Below are 18,354 nucleotides of genomic sequence, written 5' to 3' on the forward strand. Positions count from 1 at the left end.
ATCTTCTTCACATGATGCTGTAAATAAATACATGAAATGCATGAAATAAATGAAATAAATATAAAGAAATACATGAAAAATAACAGTATACCGAAACCTACAACTTGTTGTGACTAAAACCAAGGTGTTTTGCTTGAAAATAGAAAACCAGAAACCTACTGTAGCTTAGATTCCTGCAGGAACAATGTATCGACTCCTGAAATGCATAAAGCACTCGAGGTGATTTCTGGGATCTTCAGATAAACCCAGAAGCTGATGGATATAAGGATACTAGAAAGAAAAAAGTGTATTATATTTAAAAGATATTAGATTTCCCAGAAAGGTGAGGTAACTAAAGACATTCTGCACATCCCTATTAACGATCAAGGAGTTGCAAATTGTTGTGCAATCTACTATTCAATATATGAGAACAACAGGCAAAAAATGCCTTCTGATTTTAACAGCTACTAATCACAGCATCCCCACGTCTGCCAAAAAGGAAGTGTTTTCAGTCGAGCAAAAAGATGAAATTCCTGATTTACAGAGTTCAACCAGGGGAAATACATAACAACTTTTACTTGAGCTGCTTTAAATTGTGTTCAGATCTAAACACATTCTTCCCCTGGTCATTGGCATTTTGGTTATTGAAAGAGCTCAGTGGGTAACAGGTGCATGGATCTGATGTTATATCCAGCATCAGGCAAAGTCCTGTGCTTGTAAAGCCCGTTCCAAGGAGCTCCTGCTTTGCTGGAGCCCAGACCCAGAGCTCGCCGCCAGGCTCCATGCTCAGGGCTTGGCGAGGCTGATGGAAACACCCTGTGCTGTGCCCAGGATGAGCCCAGAGCCAGCCACCAGGTAATGGTGAGCGCGTGGGTGCATCTGAAGCCCTGCCTCTCTGGGGTCAGTCACCAAGGGGTGCTGGTGAGGGCACCTCCCTCCAGCGGGACCCAGAGCGCAACTTGTGCCGCCAGCATGGGGCCAGCAGGCTTTGCTCTGAGGGGCTCTTGTGACCGAGTACCCAGGGTGCTGGGGTGCCACGTGGTGCCCAGCAGCCCAGTGGTTACCTGTCCTGGCTGAGGGCAGGACAGAGATGTCCCGGCAGCTCAAAGCCTGGGGTTAAGAAGACGATGCAAGAAAAGCAAGGGACGGCTGAGGGCTCTTCCAGGGCATGAGGGATGGGGCTCTTCTCCCATCATTCTGGGGACTGAAAATTTTTGACTCCCCAGTGGCCAATGACAAAGCCAGTCTTCTCAGTAGAGCTCTTCTGGGGTTTTGCTGTTGTGTTGTCTCAGATGTGGACCCAGCTGCATCACAGGCAGGAGTGACGCACACGGCCAGGCAGCTCTGGGTGTGCAGTCAGCTGAGGGAAGGTCTGGTTTGAAAGGGAAGTAGCTCATGAGTTGAAATGTCTCCAGATGCTGGCAGTCACTCAGCAGTGATTTTAGGATGGAGGACTTGGGTGTAACATCTGCTCTGCCAACACAAGCCAGTGTTATAAACTAAAATATTTTTTGAAAATGCTCCTATACTCAGATAATAGTAATATTTCCTGTGTGAATCAGCCTATAAAATGGAAGAAGAGGAACTGTTGCTCATTTGCCCATGTCCATAACTCCTCCCCTACTGCCTGAACAGCACAGTAGGTCAGCCAATGGATATTTTGATCAGCCAGTCAATAGGTCTGTGAAGTACCAAAGACAGTATAACTAGCTCCAAGATCTCTATGGGACTAAAGGACCGACCATGCAAGTAACGTGGTCTATCTGGTTAAGCAAAGAAGCCCACAGAGAATGAACAGACATGTTTTAAAGTCCAGGCTGTCAGATGGGGAATGCTGAGACTGCATGGTTGACTCTCCTGGTGGTGTGTATAAGCAGATCCAAAACTTTCAGTAGTGTCTTGGAGAATTGACTCTGTTACTGAAAGTACTACATCTTGAACCAATTAATGTTACTTTCACATCCTGCCTTAGCTTGCAGAAGAACTTCAGAAAGGCTGACCTTAAAATAAAGTAACATAGCAGAGTTCCCAAACAGACAATTAGGAATTCACAGCCATCCATCTTGGTTCCTAAGTTTCCTGTAAAAGAAGTAGTTTCTTTTCATGACTGAGCTTAATCTTGTTCACTATGAAGTATGACTATGAGTACTTCACTATGCATTTTTTAAATGAAGAGATCAAGACTGTCCATGTTTTGCCTAGATAAGAGCTGACCAGCAAAAGAAGTATAATTGAAAATGGTTACATGTGTGCCAGAGGATGAAAAACAACTGGAAATATTTGGATTTTTTTTAATACTTGAATTCTTGCTCCAAAATATCTAAGAAGTATTACTGGGGATGAAAGGAAGCACGTAGGAAGATCCCTCTGAGTCCCTCTACAAGCAAGGAAAGTATCTCTTCTCTCCTGCAAGATCTTGAGCAATGTTGGAACAATCACCAGTACTTAAGAGATTATTTTCAGGGACTGTAGCTAGCTGTGAGCAGAAGACTCATGGATTATGGTTGCTATTTTACATCATGTAGGAGCTTCACACTGTGTGCATATAAATTGTCTGGCACCTATGTGTTGCAAATAAATAAATCCATCTGATTTGTGGTTTAAACTTATGATAAGCACTAGAAGTTGAACATGCATCGAGTGAGATGGCTGTAACATCAGTGTAAGGCTAAGGAACGAACCAGACATAGGGTGGTGTAAGAGCATCTGATATCTGTTTGAATGAGTTGAAATGAACACATATCAACAAATTCTTCAGCCCTTCCATCTGTGTCTTGACAGAAATTTTCAGGAATTCACTGAGATAACTGTGTTCCTGACACACACACCCATAAGGGGATATTTCCCATCTATTCTTCTTGCTCTGGGATTGAAGGTTGTGAACTCCACCTTCACAGGAAAACAAGGCCTATAATAATCTGGTTAGGAGAGAAAGAAACCTTGCTTACATGGGAGCACTGGAAGCCGGGTTGGCTTAGATGTGTGCATCCAGTAAACGGACTGCTGCCACCAGCAGATCTAGAAAGCTGTTAAAATTAAGTGTTTGAGACCCTTCATAGGTCCTGCATAGGCTGGAACCAATCTCTAGTAGCATGCAGTGTGCATATAGGTGCAGGTTACTGCTCAAAAAGGAACACATTTTTATTAAATGGCATCTCACCTTTCAGCTGAGCCCTTTTTACTGTTTGTTCTCTCAAGCTTTGCTTTGTAGCTGAGAGTTTAAAATATCATAAGAAATTGGTATTAAATCACACTTAAGGAGATTCCTAAAAGTTTACAGAAGTCATCCTATCATTGCAGTCTTAGGGGTTTGTCTTTTTCCTTTAATATTCTAATTACAAAGGTTCTTCAAAAGTGTACCTATCTTTGAGCTGTCCTTACAGACTATACCTGGTGCACTTGTCAGTTTTTTCATTAGTTGGGCTGTACAATTAAGATGATTACTAATTTATGAGGCACATCAAGGATACAGGTGTTCAACAGGGCTGAACAGTAAACGGTTCAGTGCTTGGCATTAAACAATTCAATGCCAATAAAATGAGTGACAGTGTAGTAAGTCCTGCTGGAGCAAACAGTAATCAAAACATTTTGCTAAGTGTGAAGATAAATAATACATATTTAACATTTCATTTGAAATCTAAGATAATTTTCTTTTTCCAGTTCCCATCAACAAAAAATCCCCTGCTTTTCCACAGATGCTATTAAATAGAATATATTTTAAGCAAGCAAAAATGATTTATAGCAATGGCAGCTGTGACAGAACATGTGATGTCAATCACAAGATAGACATGAATTCCCAGTACAGGTTTAGAAAAGAAAGACCTTTGCCCCTTGGATTAGATTTGAAGATGTTGCAAAAGGAAAAGAAATCAGAAGACAATACTTGTAAAAAAAGACTAAGAGGAAAAAATGTTCTTTGCTGCTTTGCCAGTGAGAATGTGTATGATTACCATTTGTAACCATATCCTCTAATGGTTCTTTCTAGAGACTAATAATTATATTAATGAAAGTTTGCAGATAGCCTATCCTTGAAAGCACATGTTCCACAGGACAGGAAACCCCTGCAAAGAAAATCATAGTGTTTAATCTCCTAGCCACTCATATGAGCATTTGTGAAAGTTTCTGTGCTGCACAGCATCTGCTTTGCTGCCTTTCTGAAATACTTACAGTGTATCATAAAGGGCAGCTATTTCAATGATAGCTCTTGGTAAATGATCTGCTGAAAAAAGCTGCCTTAACACAAAAAGAAAAATTAAATAGGTCCTGCCTACCACTAATTTTCTCCCAGTCCTGTTACTGTCTCTGCAGGGCTGGACTCCACTGCAGCTGAAAGCAAAGCACGGCACAATCAGAAAGAGGTGAGGCAGAGCAAGAGCAGACCCTGGATACAGAATGTCCTTCTCAGCAATGCAGCATGGGCAAGGTGCTGTGGTGCTGACATTTCCCATAAAGAAGAGACTCAGGCACACTGAAAATAGAACCGTCTTCAGAAAGATCAGGCAGTTGCCTCACTCTCTGCCAGCCCTTAAGACACAACTTCACCTCCACCAGGCTCTGTGTTAGCAGACAGGGAGTGAGAATACTTACCAACACATCACAGTGAAAGAGAGAATAAGCACATAAACACAGATTTCCAGCTAGGCAGAACCTCATGAGCTTTGCTTATAGATTTGCACTGTGAACTGGAGACGAGTTTATGACATTCCAGTGTGGAAGGAAATTTCACAGCCAGGAAGTGTGATAACTTCTTCATAACTCTTATCCATGAGTTTCTATGTGATCGTTAGTGGAAGAAACCTTACGGCCCTTGTTCAGGTGTCAGAAACTCCTGCCAAAAACAAACCTAGGAAAAATGTGGTCACAGGCCCCAGACCTTTATATAGTACTCATCCATTGTGGTTTACAACTTGAAATAAATGATTGAAGAGGAACACTGCTGATTTCTTACATTTGGCTGGGAAGGCCTTTGCATTTCTTGAGGTTGAATCCTACTTTAAACAGGTTGCCATGCCCTGTGGCAGCCAGCAGATTCCAATACAGTAGAGAACAGAGTGTGAGGTCCCATTTCTTCTTTCATTACAGTGCAGCAGTGAAATTCTGTGCAATTTATGATTTTTATATGCTCATCAAATACCATTGGCAGTCTCACTGGCTTCCACATTTTCACTAGGTTTCCCAGTGTAGTCCCAACAATTTCAGACATGTCTTGGGAAGATTTGTTTATCCACTAGGCCGTCTGCTCAGGTGGGTGTAGCTGAGGAAATCCTAGTTTATAGATTCATTCCAGTCATAAAGAAACCTCTACAAATTAGGTAGCATCATGCCTTGTACTGAGAAATTGTGACTTCTGAGTTCTGTCATGCGACTTTTCCTGCAAATTGGCTGCTATGGCATTTATTTCTTACTGATTGTATCTTTGGAAAGAATTCATTCAAGTCAGTAAGCTTTAGTAGGTTCTAACATAACATTGATGGTACTTACATGATGAACATATCCTCTGATCTACACCTTGCAATATCTTACTGCTTACGCAGGGTTGTGGCATGGGAAAGATGCAGGCAGACATTCAGGGGCATAACTGGATGCATTGCAGAGTGAAATTGGGTATAGGTAAGTTCATTTCTACTGCCACTAGATGGAAGATTCAAAGCATGATTAACATTTCTTTTTCAGTTTCAAAAAGCAAAAATCCCAAGAAGAGCTGTGTCCCTTGGAGATGAAAGTTGAGAATTGTGATGAAACCCTGTCCCTTTTCACGTGGATTTGCATGACTGCTGCAGTCCCACACTTGTTACACAAACAATGCCTTTGAGTGCAGTTAGTTCCGTATTAACATCATGGGGGAGTGCAGTCTCACCTGGCACGAAATTGCTCTGTCACCTAATTTCATTGCAATGAAATCAAAAAGCTGTTCAAGGAAATGAAAAACCCTTGCTGAAGCTCAGCCTTCCTTTCTGTGAAATGCCTTTCTTCCACTGGCTTTCTGCGTAACATTTTCTCATTGCAATGTTTCTTTGTGACTCCCTCACTGTGAGGCTGGGCTCCATGAGCTTTCTGCAGAGCAAATGCAGCCAACAGTGTTTTCCTACCAGTCTATAACTACATTAATTGTCATATATGTATACAAACAGAACCATATTCAGACCGTGTTTGTGGAAGGCTGTCATCCACTTTGTGTGGTTGGAAACGTCAAGAACAAGTCAGTAAGAAACACCTCATTGCATGGTTTGATGTCATCTCATACCACTATCAGAATACACAACTTCCAGAAAATCCTGCTGAAGGTGCAAGTGGCCACCTTCTGCACTGGGCTACCCAGGTACAACTCTAGGACTCCAAGCTGTCTGCAAGTGAGATGTTGGGACATCTGTATCAAAGATGACCTCCTCTGCAGATGTCCATTGCAGGTGACAGCTGTCCCTAGGGTTAACAGACTTGCCTGTCTGGGTAGGAAGGCATCGCATCCAGGAGGAAGGAATGGAAAAGCTGAGGTAGAGCATAATGAAGGAAAACAGGCATTTTGCCTGCCTAGCTCTTTGCTCTCAAGGAGTAACCTCCTCTCCTCCCACTCCAAACAGTTTGATTTAGGCCTTGATCCTGCTGACACGTGACAGAAATCCTGCATCCCTCGTCTTGTCACAGTGGATCTGAGAGAAGCAATGTCAGAACAACCCTGACTTCTGAACAGCACAGGGCACCATCGATTGGCAGCTCACAATTCATTCTGTCCCCACTTCTCTGGAGAGCCATGCTATCATGGGCACTGTCTGGACTGTATCTCATGCTCATTCTATTCAGGTGTGCCCATTGCAGGAAACAGCTAAGTTTTCATAGCAGAAATACACAGCAAGTATAAGGTCTGTGTTAAACACTGTTAAATTCCATTGCTACAAGTGCTCAAAACATATTAGTGTTCTAATACACACATAAAAACGACACTGGAAGGTTTGTCACTACAAAATTGTAACACCTGATCTTCACAGGTGCCTTTCATGTTAAGATGTTCCTTCTTTTCACAGGTTAATTGCAGTTCTTCCCTATACATGGCATTATAAATTTATGCCACTGATTTTGTATTGTGTCCCTTTTACTAAAACAATCTAATAAAAAAATAACTTTAAGACTTTGCTGAGGTGTCAGAGGTACTCTGACACAGACTCTGTTAACAGCGGAGGAGAAAGCACCTGGGGAGCTGGAAGAAGAGCCTTGTTAGGCCAGCAGCTACAGATGAGAGGCCTAGATCTTTCATTACAAACCCCCCTCCAAAAAACAAACAAAAAAACCCAACCAACCAAACAAACCCAAACAACAACAACAAAAATTAATAAAAACGTCAGAGTGAGAAAGCACATAATAAAAAAAATCTCCTTGCCCTTTGTGTTCTACTGGAGGAGGTTTTTTTCTCCAGTGTTGGTTTTAGCTGTGGAATTTTTAATTGTCTGGGTTCAGCAAGCTCTGCAAACCTTTCCAGCCTGTTAGACATCCTTTCAGCTGATACTTTTAAGACCTGATTGTGTGCCTGCTCCCTGCTGTTCTAAGCATTCTGCTGCAAGCCCCTATGTTCCAATGTTTCTTGCACCTCTGTTCTCCCCTTCACTCTGGAAGTTACCTCTCATCTTCCGTTGTGTTTAACTGCTGTCAGGTAAGGTCCAGTCCTCCCTTCAGAGGTCTTCACCTGACCCACAGTGAAGCAGACGGCACAAGGCTTTCCCATGTCCTTCCCAGTCACAGCCTTTTAACAAAATACCACTCTGTTGATGGCAGGGTTGAAGAGAACTAATCAAACCCTACTGTTAATCTGAGGATAGCAGCATACCAGCTTTTCAATGGGAATCCCAATATTTCATCAGTTTCAAGTTTTTGGCAATAGATTAGTCACATACAGCCTGTAGCTTCCAGAAATCAAACACAGAAGTGGGCATTACAATCAGACTTCATAAGTAAAATCTTTAGACTATTCACTCTATAAGATCTTTCAAAGGCATCTAATTGAAACATCATCTGTCGCTCTTTCTTCATCATATCCTATGATTATTTTTAGACCCCAAAGTGGTCATCCTGCACTGTAGTTCTGTTAGGCAGGAACTTACCATTTGAGAAGGTTATTCGATTTCCTTTGAAGGAAACAAGAGGCCTATGAGCCAGTGTAAGACATTAACCACAGAACAATTTGAATAAATAGCAAGACAAAAGCATACAGTACTGCTCTGTTATACACAGGGGGATGATCAGCTTCCATTATGACCAGAGATCCTGGGTTACGTTTTACACGTCCCTGTTGCTTTACTCTGGATCACACTTCCTCTAAAGGTGGATAGTTAGTTCTCCACAGATCAACTAATGTTTCGTTCTCTTCTGTGAAGCGGGTAAAACACAGAGTTCAGTCACTGGCTCTTGACAAAATACTGGTCATCTGTTCAGAAAATCAAGTGATTTCCAGATGACCTGTGAATAGATTGAAATGAGATGTGTGAGATACTTCCTTGAGAAATCTGTACTTCACAGTGCAAAATACCCTTTCTCCAATCTTTTTATACAATTCCTTTGTGTCCCAAACACTTCCAGATCTGAGACCTCTCTCTGTAGAGTAAAGCAAAGACTCCCAAGATTTGAATGTTTTAAATCATTCTCTCCATTCAGGTTATAGAAAGAGCTTAGTTTCAGTACACTGTACCCAGGAAAAAAACTCACCTAACCCCAACCCTACTGCTGGAGTACATGCACATTTCTTCTTGTTGCCAAAACAGGTTATTTAACACATGGATTTAGGAAATTGACTTAACACCCACAGGGTTATTAGAATAATTTATCTTGGGAATAGGAGTGCTAGGATACGACAAGTCTTTAGCTGAAGGAATTGAATTATCAACATGCATAATGCTGAAATGCTCACAAAACACAAAGATAAGCAGCCAAGTTCTTTTTAAAAAATGAAAGATGTTCAGTATTTTTTGCTGCTTACTGTTAGTTTTTACACTAATCTTGAAGAAAATTCCTGGTGGGATTTGCAGCTTGCAAATGCTGTTCTCAGTTATGCTGTTAATATTTATAAAACATTCCAAGAGTGATCTTTGTGCCTGTGGATCCTTAATGAACAGACTGATAAGGAATGTGTAGCCTCATACTGAAGATCCCTGGGTAAAATAAGTCCTACCAGGAATGCTGGCATGAGACAAGGAGAAATGCCAGAACGCTAATTCTCTGGTGCAAAGCTGTTCATTCTGACACTTCTGCTAAGATGTGGCTGGGCACTGGATCCTGGGGATGGTAAGGGCACTTTTCACATTAAAAGTTCCTTTTATTCTACTGAAAGGTGGGTGTTGTGTTGAATTAAATGAAATATAAGAGCTTTCTTTGTTCCTGGCATAGTATATCCAGTCTGCGTAATTGTTTGTGGTTTATCAGGGTACGATGCGTCTTTCAGGGATTTCAGCTAACATTCCAGATGAGCAATGCTAAAAAGGATGGAGTAGGAAAGGAGTTGGGGATTTTTTGTAGGGAAAAGCTAATGATAAGCCTAACAGATAAAAGACTAACTATCCTGATTATATGTAAGATATGCTGGGCCAGTTTGTGGCTTGGCTATTACAAAAACAGAAGTGAGCTAGCCTTTGTCTCTGTCGCTGTTGAGAACCTCCTTGTATCTCAGGCTATCTATGAAGGGACTAAGTTGGCCTTGCTACCTTCTGAACCTTATAATTTGTTTGGAGACTAATATCTGCAATGCTTGAAACAGTTATTTGATCTCACAGCAGAGAAAAAGAAGCAACTTCTACTTGTGAAGTTTCAGTGATAGATTCTGAACCCAGGACTGTCTTTACCTTGCTATGATGGCACCTAAGTAGCTGCTGACTGAGTAAAAGTAACAGTCTTGCAAAGAAAAGTAATGAGGGAGGGCAAAATCAACTAGACATTAGAGGCAGTTAACACAAAGCACTTTTAGATGTAAAGAGCGACAGTGCTTGAGCATGCATGAGATTTCTATGGTTACCCAAATTCCTCCTATCTCCACAGCAAATGTCAGAGAAAGATACATGAGCAGTAGGCCTGGCCAAGGAGGTGACATTCAGGATGCCCTTTCCATCACGTGTCAAAGCAGCTGAACAGCTTCAGTTACAGAACAGGTGAGTGGAGAGGACAGGCTCTGATGGCAATGGAACAGAAAGGGAAAGGCAAAAGGAGTTGGAGAATGCCACGACAGAAGAAATGAGGACAGCAATATAAACTAAAACTGCCAGATACTTGATTGATTAGCTTGTTTCTTGGTCGATAGTACACCTGAGAGAGAAGGAGGGAGAGGCTACATTATGGAGACAGATTAGTTCAGAATTTCACAACTAGATTTTTATTGCTATAAGCAGATGTTACAATAACATCCAATTTCTTTGCCTGCTCTCTTCATAAAACAAGACAGACTTCTGAACACTAAACCTATTCAAACTACACAAGGCATTCTCAAGTGCAGAAGGAGTTTGCAGTACTGATATCATGGGAAACATTTTCTATTGGCAATTCCCACACTGGAAAAAAAGAGGTTTCTCAACATTTGCTTTCGGTTTGGAGAATGACAGGGTAACATCGCTCACGGGAAGACAGGATATATTGGTGTCAATGCAAAATTAGCTTGCTTTAATATTAGCCTAACAAGCTAAATGTGCAATGACCACTTCCTCTGGTCACTGCCATGCCAGGCAGCTCAGGTCAGTCTCTTCAGCTCCCTGACAAACCCCTCCAGCCGGTCGTATATTGCGGAAGCAGGGTGCCTCGTAGCCTCTCCCAGCAGAGCCGTCCCGTGACCCCACACTGCTGTCTGGCTCACATCTTAGCTAAGCTTCGACTTTACCTCTTTGGGTTTCCATTTCAAAGCCTTCCCGTGTGCTGGGCTGTATCTCTCCCAGCAGCACCGCGCTGATGTTGGGGCCCGGGGAGTGCCGATGCTGTGGGAGGTGTAAGAGCACTGTCATGAGACCTGAGCTGCAAAGTGCGGGAGCTGGGCAATTTCCTCCTTGCCTGGAGTGCAATGGGGAGCTCACAGTGTGAACTGTTGAATTTTACTTTAGGGACAAAGAGCATCTGACAGGAAATGTTTTCAACCACTTGTGCTACTATTGCTGGAGCACTGCTTTTGAGCTCCAGAGATCCCCTGCCAGTCCTCTGCCGGCCATGTAGGACAGAAGCTCTAGCTGAGCCCATTAACTGCATCTATTTTAAACCGTTCTCCGAGAGGTCTTTCTTGATGGCCATTATGGACCAACAGGGACCTTTGCACCAGTAGTTATCAGATGACAGACAGCTTAGCTCTAAAAATAGTCCATCACTGCAAAGCAACCCCTGACCTCCACACAGAGCAGATAACCGCAAGTCAAGAAAAAGAAAACTTGTGTTTCTCACCAGTGTTCTACGTGTATCCTAATACTGTAAATATACGGGATCCTCAATAAAGCTGCACTGTAATTCAAGCACAAGACAGTGTGTAGGGCTAGAATAATCTATCTAAAGATGGCTTTAGGATGAGCATAACCTCACAGAGAGGATTAGTTCAGACTGAAAGTTAGAGCAAGCTGACAGGATTCTAAAAAAAACTATGCAACAAACCATCCTATAATAGTGATGAGAGTTTAAAATCCTGAGGAATCTAATACTTTTCAAGTAAGGCAGAACATATACTTAAGGTATTTCTAATCTATGGTAAATATTTTTGTGATTTTGTTTTCCTCAAAATATATTTTACAAAGTCAAGATACTCTTTTCCTTATTCACATAATTAGCAGTCCAACCCACTGAAATGTGAATTGTTTCCTACTAGACAAACTTTCTACGTCTGCAGCCATAACATCCAAACAACACCACAGAGGAAAAAATCGCCTAGAAACCTTCAAAAATATAAAACAGGCCCTTTTTGTCCCCAGTGTTAACTTGTGATGTGTTACAGTCCGCACTTCCTTTCCTCCTGAGTTCAACAGCCATAAACCATGCACTTTTCTGTCTCTTCTAACCTTCCCAGAAGTACTTTGTTTCTCTTCATTAAGTTTCCTTCTGACAGTTTGAGACACTTTCTCCAGTTTTCCTGAGCTACTTCTAGTCCTGATGCCATTTCGCCCTGCCAAAGTGCTTGGGTGCCCCTCTCCCACAAACTCTCAGGCCTTTCACAAAGCCTGCACTGGACCAACCATGTGAGGTAACCACATCAGGTGGTCAGGATCATCATGGTGCAGTTCAAATAGCAGCTCCTGTGACAGCTATAAGGTGCAGTTACCAAGTACGACACCGAGTATGTCTGCTTCAAAAGCCAGCAGAAATCCCAGGACAGGATGCCCAAGCATTTCTCACTGATCATCTTGTATTTTATCCCAGAGGTTCTTGGCCCTGGAGACCCAGGTCCCTGGCAGGCTCGTGCTGCTGGGACAGCCTCAGCAGCTGGGACAGCCTCAGCAGCTGGATCACAAAGGAAATGTCACATTCCAGCCACAGACTCCTCCTTGGGGAGGGGATCCACAGAGCCAAGGGCATGAAGCACAGCTCACCTCAATAAGGCAAGTATCTGTCCCCGACCTTCCAAAGTCCTCTCTTCCTGCAGTCATGGATAGCTCGTTGCCATGTGCCAGGGCAGAAGCAGAGAGGAGGCTTCACCCCTGTCAGCAAGAGGGAGGAGAGGGTCTTAAGGCACTGCAACCCGAGGGCACTTCTGCACCTGTAGCCTCGGCTGCAGAGAAGCTCCCAGGCTGGACCATCCCCTTTGGGATATTGGGGGTGGCTGTTGCCCGGCCCCTTCCTCACCTGGGGCCCACGCATGCCGCCACGATGCAATCAGCATTAATTGCACGGGGAGCCTTCGAGCATGTCTTTATTAATACCAAGTGTGAAACAGGAAAATGCTATTGAAGCAAACCTGCCTCTTGTCCCACACCTTGTGTGCCAGGGGCACATCTAATGTGCTCCTACCTCAGGCAGGCATTCAGCTCTTGGGACTCCCACCACTTAGCCCACGAACCAGGTCCTCAGCGCTCACTGTCCTGCCTCAGCCATCTTCCCCTATCATGCCGCTCTACTCACTATGGGAGGTTGAGCCTGTTTCAAGTGTGTGCTGCTGACTGAACCTGCCTCTCACAGCAGCCCTGTCTCTGAGGGAGCTTGTCCTGCTGCCATACCCCAGAGGGAAAGGGGAACGTGATGTGTGACCGCTCTCGCCCCAACCCCAGGCTTCCTCTGCACGAGGGAACCTCAGGACAGGAGAGAGCAGCAAGGGAGATGAGGAGCAGGGCTTCTTCCCACTGGAGCCCCGCTCTGCTTCTGCGTTTGAACAGTGAAGGTCTAGGTGGGCTTTGCCTGGGCCCACAGGGCCATTGTCACATCCACTTCACGGGGCAGAATATTGGGGGGGGGGGGGGGTGTCTCTTTTGAGACAGCATAAAGGTAGGCTATGGGGATGACTCCTCTACACCTCAGGCTGCAAAGGGCTTTCTTTGTCACCCTTGCTGGCCTAGAGCCTCGTCTGTGGAGGCTGGATCTCGCATGGCCATCCTGCGCTGAGTGAGGGTGGCCCAGCTCTCCTGGTACCTGCCTATGAAGCCTCAGCCAGGTCGCAGCTGTCAAAAGAGCAGCTGTATCACTCTCCTCAGGCTGCTCTACCACGCGTGTGGTGGAGTTGGCATGGCCATTGATGCTGCGTGATGTCCTCCTGGAAATCACACGCTTTGAGCACCTCTGTGGTGCCTTTGTGGGCAGAGGGCCCAGCAAAAATAGGGCCCTGCATGATGACCTGTCAAGTGTCAGGGGCTGCTTCTGTCAGCTCAGGCTCTTTTCTTTCGGCACTGGTGACCTAACATCTCCAGGCCTTCCTTGGCCCATTCCACCTGCCTTTGTTCTGTTCCAGTGGGGAACACGGGGACTGGCAGACCCGCCGGGTGGGACTCTAACTCGTTTGGTGCAATTTGATCATAATATGTGGGCCAGGAAGTTTCAGCAGCTGCAGCAGCACCATTTTTGAGTGAGACCTAGCTGCTGGTCTGTAGCAGAGCAGCCACCCGAGGAAGGGCCGCCCTGACGGCGCCATGCTGACACCCCGTGGCAATGGGTGCCCTGAGCCGCGGGCCCAGGCAGCTGCTGCCGGGCTGAGCTCCCTGCGACTGACAGGAGCCGGCTGGAGCCCTGCGGCCTGTGCCCGCTGCACCTGACCCCTGCTAATAACGCCATCGCTGTTCTGCCAAGGGTCCCTACGAGATCTTGCCTGTCCCTTGAGAGTCAAGTGGCGAGACACAAGCGGAGGATAAGGCTGATGGGGCCTGTGTCCTCTGAACTTGTGTCCGAGTGACGCGGCAAAAGGCACAGCCGCTGTGCCGGCCGATGGCTCTGGGCCTTGCTTCCCTCTGCCTGATGTCTGTGGTGACAGAACCAGGCAGCGACGCCGGCTGCACTGAGCTCTCTGAAGGGCTAAGGGGGTCAGGCTGCAGGCAGAGATGGGTCTCCATAGCCATCGTGAGATAGCCACCAGCCTGGCCAGGGGCTCTCTTGTAGCCCCGAGGCTCCAGTGGCCCTTGAGGTGTCCGTGCTGTACAGCCCTACTATCTGCCCTCAGTGAGGGCTGTGAAAGCGCAGCCTGAGCAAAGGCCGTGGCTTCTGCAGTGCTGCTGAACCCTAGCGCAAGCCCTGCTTCTGTCTGCGTTCTCAGCCAGGCACGGACTCAAGGGGAGGCCGTTGTAAAATCAGGCGCTTTCAGAGCTGCAGCACACCCTGCCTTTTCGTTCGCTGTTTTACAGGGGAAGTGATGCCCCACGTGCCCCAAGCTGAGCCCCAAATGGCCGCTGGAAGCACCTGGGTGGCTGCTGTGTTCCCCGGGGCACAGCACGTCCCAGGAGGGCACGGCGAGCACCCGGGTGCTGGTCTAGCACAGCCTCATTGCACCGACTGCAGAGGGGCCGCTTTGATTTATATTCTTACCGGGGAGAGCACAATCAGGCCTGCTTCTGATCTTTAGCATTGCAGCTGGGAAAGGAGCTGTGCTGGAGCAAGTCCCTCTGCGGTAAGAATAGTATCTGCCGTCTTAGGACACAACCCAGTTGTCCAGCTCCTACATGGCAGCACGTCGTGCTGAGATATAGAAGGCAACCTACCCGCTGAGGAATGTCTTCGAGTGCTATTAGTGGAAGCGTATCATCCACACCAACAGGCGTGACCCCGCACAGGAGCCTTGCAAGAGCGGGGCTATTTTGAGCTTTTGACACCGAGGATGAAGGGAGACAAATGACGGGCTGATCCTCTTGGCATGGGCCACCTCCACAGCTCTCTGTGGCCTTGTCTCCTCCTTGGGGCATGACCCTCGTGAAGGCTGGTGGGTGATTTGGTGGGACGTCAGAGCCCAGGAGGGAGCTGTGCATTTGCCGGGGGCGCAAGGCCAGGCCTCAGTCCCCTCAGCGCTGCCCAGACGTGCTTATGGCAAGTCCTGCCTGAGGGTGTGCACCTGTCCCCGAGCTTCGGGCACACGGCTGCCTGCTTTATTCGCAAGCACAGCCTCGAGAGCCAGAGCGATGCCAGGGGATGTGTAACTGCGCACAAGTGAAACACGCAGGAGGCTCGCAGAAGAAACAGTTGCCTTTGCAAACCACAGCCTAAAGAAGGCTATGGCAGGCTCGTCAGGCACAGTTATACCCGTGATGCGAGAGCTGCTTCTTCAGTGCCTTGCCTCTCCTTTCCCACCGATGCTCTGTGACGGTGGTTTTGTACAAATCATCAAAGAGACTATCCCCAGATGTCACACTCACCAGTGTGGCCAGGAGCCATCATCCTGCTTACTCTTCTTCATGCGCGCCGCCTTCTCTCTTCCTTAGGCCTGGCTTTGCTGGCTGCATTCCTTCATTCTGATGACACATCCTCAAGCTTCCATGCTGGAGGCATTGTGAGGCAAAGGATGGTGCAGGGCCTGTAAAACAGGGTTTCAGAGAGCCTCAGAGGCTTATGCATGTACAAGCCATTACAGCTAACAGGGATACTCGTGGATGTTGTGTGCCACCTAGACTTTACCCAGCCCCACCTGAAGCTTTGAAAACACCTGAAGGAAGTGGAGCCAGAGATTCTCAAGCTACCCAAGAGGAGCAGTCAGCTCCTAGGTGAGTTTGGGGAGGCAAGGTTCACTGCGAGAGACCCTGGCTGTGGTGGAACACTGTCCAGCAAGGAGAAATACTGCAGCGGGTGAGGAGGGATAAACAAGGATGGAGAGTCTGCTACGGAGCCATGGGGAAAAGTTGTGCAGTGTCATGAGAAGAGAGGACTAGTCTGGCATAACTGCAGGGTGTTGGGTGGCTTTCTTAAGGTCCTTGTGATTGAAAACTGAGGTCTGCTCCTACAGAACCCTCTCCCATTGCTCTCTTCAGACAGCACTGACAGAGGTTCTGCTTGGCAACGCTCGCCAGCGACACTGGAAGCAGGCTGGACATCCTTGTGAGAGCTCGTGTGCTGGTGAGGCTGCACTTGGGAGCCAGGTAAGGTGAGAGCCCTTTGGATATTGCTGTCACAGGCGTACAGCCATGGAGCTGTCAGTTGCAACTTCCCAGCAGCGTGAGCATCTATCGGGAGACAAAGCCTCTGGCACTGACTTCTGCGAGCTTAGACCAAGCAGACAGTGCCAGTCCTTACCATTTCCCATCACCCCAAGGAGCTCCCCTTGAAAACACTGTAAGCAAACCAAAGTGGAAAGCATTCAGGGGCTCCCTGCCTCAGGCTTGGGCACAATCCTTTCCTGCAGAGCCTGTGTCCCTTCAGCCCACAACACTAGCCCCACTCCCATCCCTGTGGACTTGTGAGATTCAATGCTCTGTGGAGGACCCACCTCTCCTTTTGAATACTAGCGCTTGTACGGTAGACAGAGGTGGAAAGCTGAGGGCTGTCACGAGCTTTCAACATCAATATACACCCTGGGCTCTGCTCCTGAGTTGTCTTCTTCTGGTTTCCTTTTAGTGCCAGCTGCACATCACTCCTCAGCTGCTTCTAATGTGGTTCTCATTCACTCCACATCGATCTGCATCAAGGGCTCCTGGAGCCTGGGCTCAGCTGGGGTGACTGACAGCAAACGCTTCACACCCGGGCAGAGCTGCAACAGTGGGAGCATTTGTGTAAGTTGAAATTGCTGAGAGGATTTCCAATTAATTTAGTAGCCCCCAGTTAGCGCTAACCTGTGCCTGATTCACTGCATACACAGCCCTGCAGTATTTGAGGTGTCTGAGAAAATCCTCCAAGGCTGTGTGGTCTCCCTGAAAATACGGGACAGATGTTACTCTTGGAAGCCAAGAGATGTTGTTTCTGTGACAAAAATCAGCTTAGGCAAACATCTGCGGGTTTATCTTTAACATACCTTGGCACTGGCCACGTGTCTTTCGTCCAAACTAGAGGCAAGGCTTAACGCATCAGAATAATCCAGCTGAGGCAGCTGGTAGAGCACATGAGACTTCACAGCTGCACGTGCCCACTGTGCCTCTGCTGTTCAGATCAGGGTCTGAATGAAGGAAAAAGCGTTTGACTATTCCCCACACACACCTTCTTCCCTCATGCCCTTCCCAAAAATATATTGTCTGTTCAGGCTGTAGGTAGGCCAAAAGTGACGTGTGAGGTGCAGGTGTGTGAGGAAGGAATGGAGGGGTGCACCCATCCGTTCTCTTCTTTTCTCTTGCCTGAGGCAACACCACGTGCAGGCTCCTGTGCGAGAGGTGACAAGGCTGACCTTTGAGGTGATGTGTTGAGGAGTGTTGGTGCCACGCGGTGTGTGAGAAATGGGCTCTAAGGGGCAGCCCTTCCAGCACGTGGCCGCAGGCAGGGCTCAGCATTTGTCCACTGCAGAGAAACTAGAAGCAGGTGGTGGCAGCAGCAGCTGAGGGAATCTAGGGTGAGAGAGATGGCACAAATTAGGGTGCTATCAATGTGTCATAACTGCATTTTCTGTGCCAAAAATCATCTCTGCCAAGGAACTGACAGTCCTTCACAGTGCGGTGCACTGTAACTACTGATAACTCACTCAGAGACTTGATGTTTAGGGTTTGTGACTGCCAGGATCACAAGCAAAAGCAGGGAAAGGAAAAAGAAAAGGGATCACCCTCCCTTGCCTCTCACATGGGAACTCAACTCTGCTGAAAAGACAATGGGAGAAGCATGAAGAGGATGTGAGGGCAGGAGCAGGGCAAGGAGCTGCCAGAGATGGAAGAGGGCACAGTAGGACAATCAGGGTCTCCCCAGGAATGGCCGGCCTCTAAGCTTGTGGGATCTCAATCCAGAGTTTGCATTAGCTTCTCTCTTCCCCCAGCCAGGAAAAATAAGAAAACTTGTGCGATGTGGTATCCCAAGCTTGGTCAGAAAAAAACCCAAAGAAGGCACTGTTCATAGCATGTGTGC

The 18,354-nt window shown here is 46.5% G+C and overlaps 1 long non-coding RNA gene across 1 annotated transcript; it reads right to left on the bottom strand.

Annotated features, from left to right (window-relative positions):
* Positions 1-12,503: 12,503 nt before the first annotated feature.
* Positions 12,504-17,318, bottom strand: LOC119157837. Its single transcript, XR_005107682.1, has 4 exons — positions 17,145-17,318; positions 16,802-17,062; positions 15,738-15,895; positions 12,504-12,611 (listed from the first exon to the last, which is right to left on the bottom strand). It is a non-coding gene; the product is annotated as an uncharacterized LOC119157837 (long non-coding RNA).
* Between the last annotated feature and the right edge of the window lie 1,036 nt (positions 17,319-18,354).

This window comes from Falco rusticolus, chromosome 1 (genome assembly GCF_015220075.1).
Source record: "Falco rusticolus isolate bFalRus1 chromosome 1, bFalRus1.pri, whole genome shotgun sequence".
Lineage (NCBI taxonomy): Eukaryota > Metazoa > Chordata > Aves > Falconiformes > Falconidae > Falco > Falco rusticolus.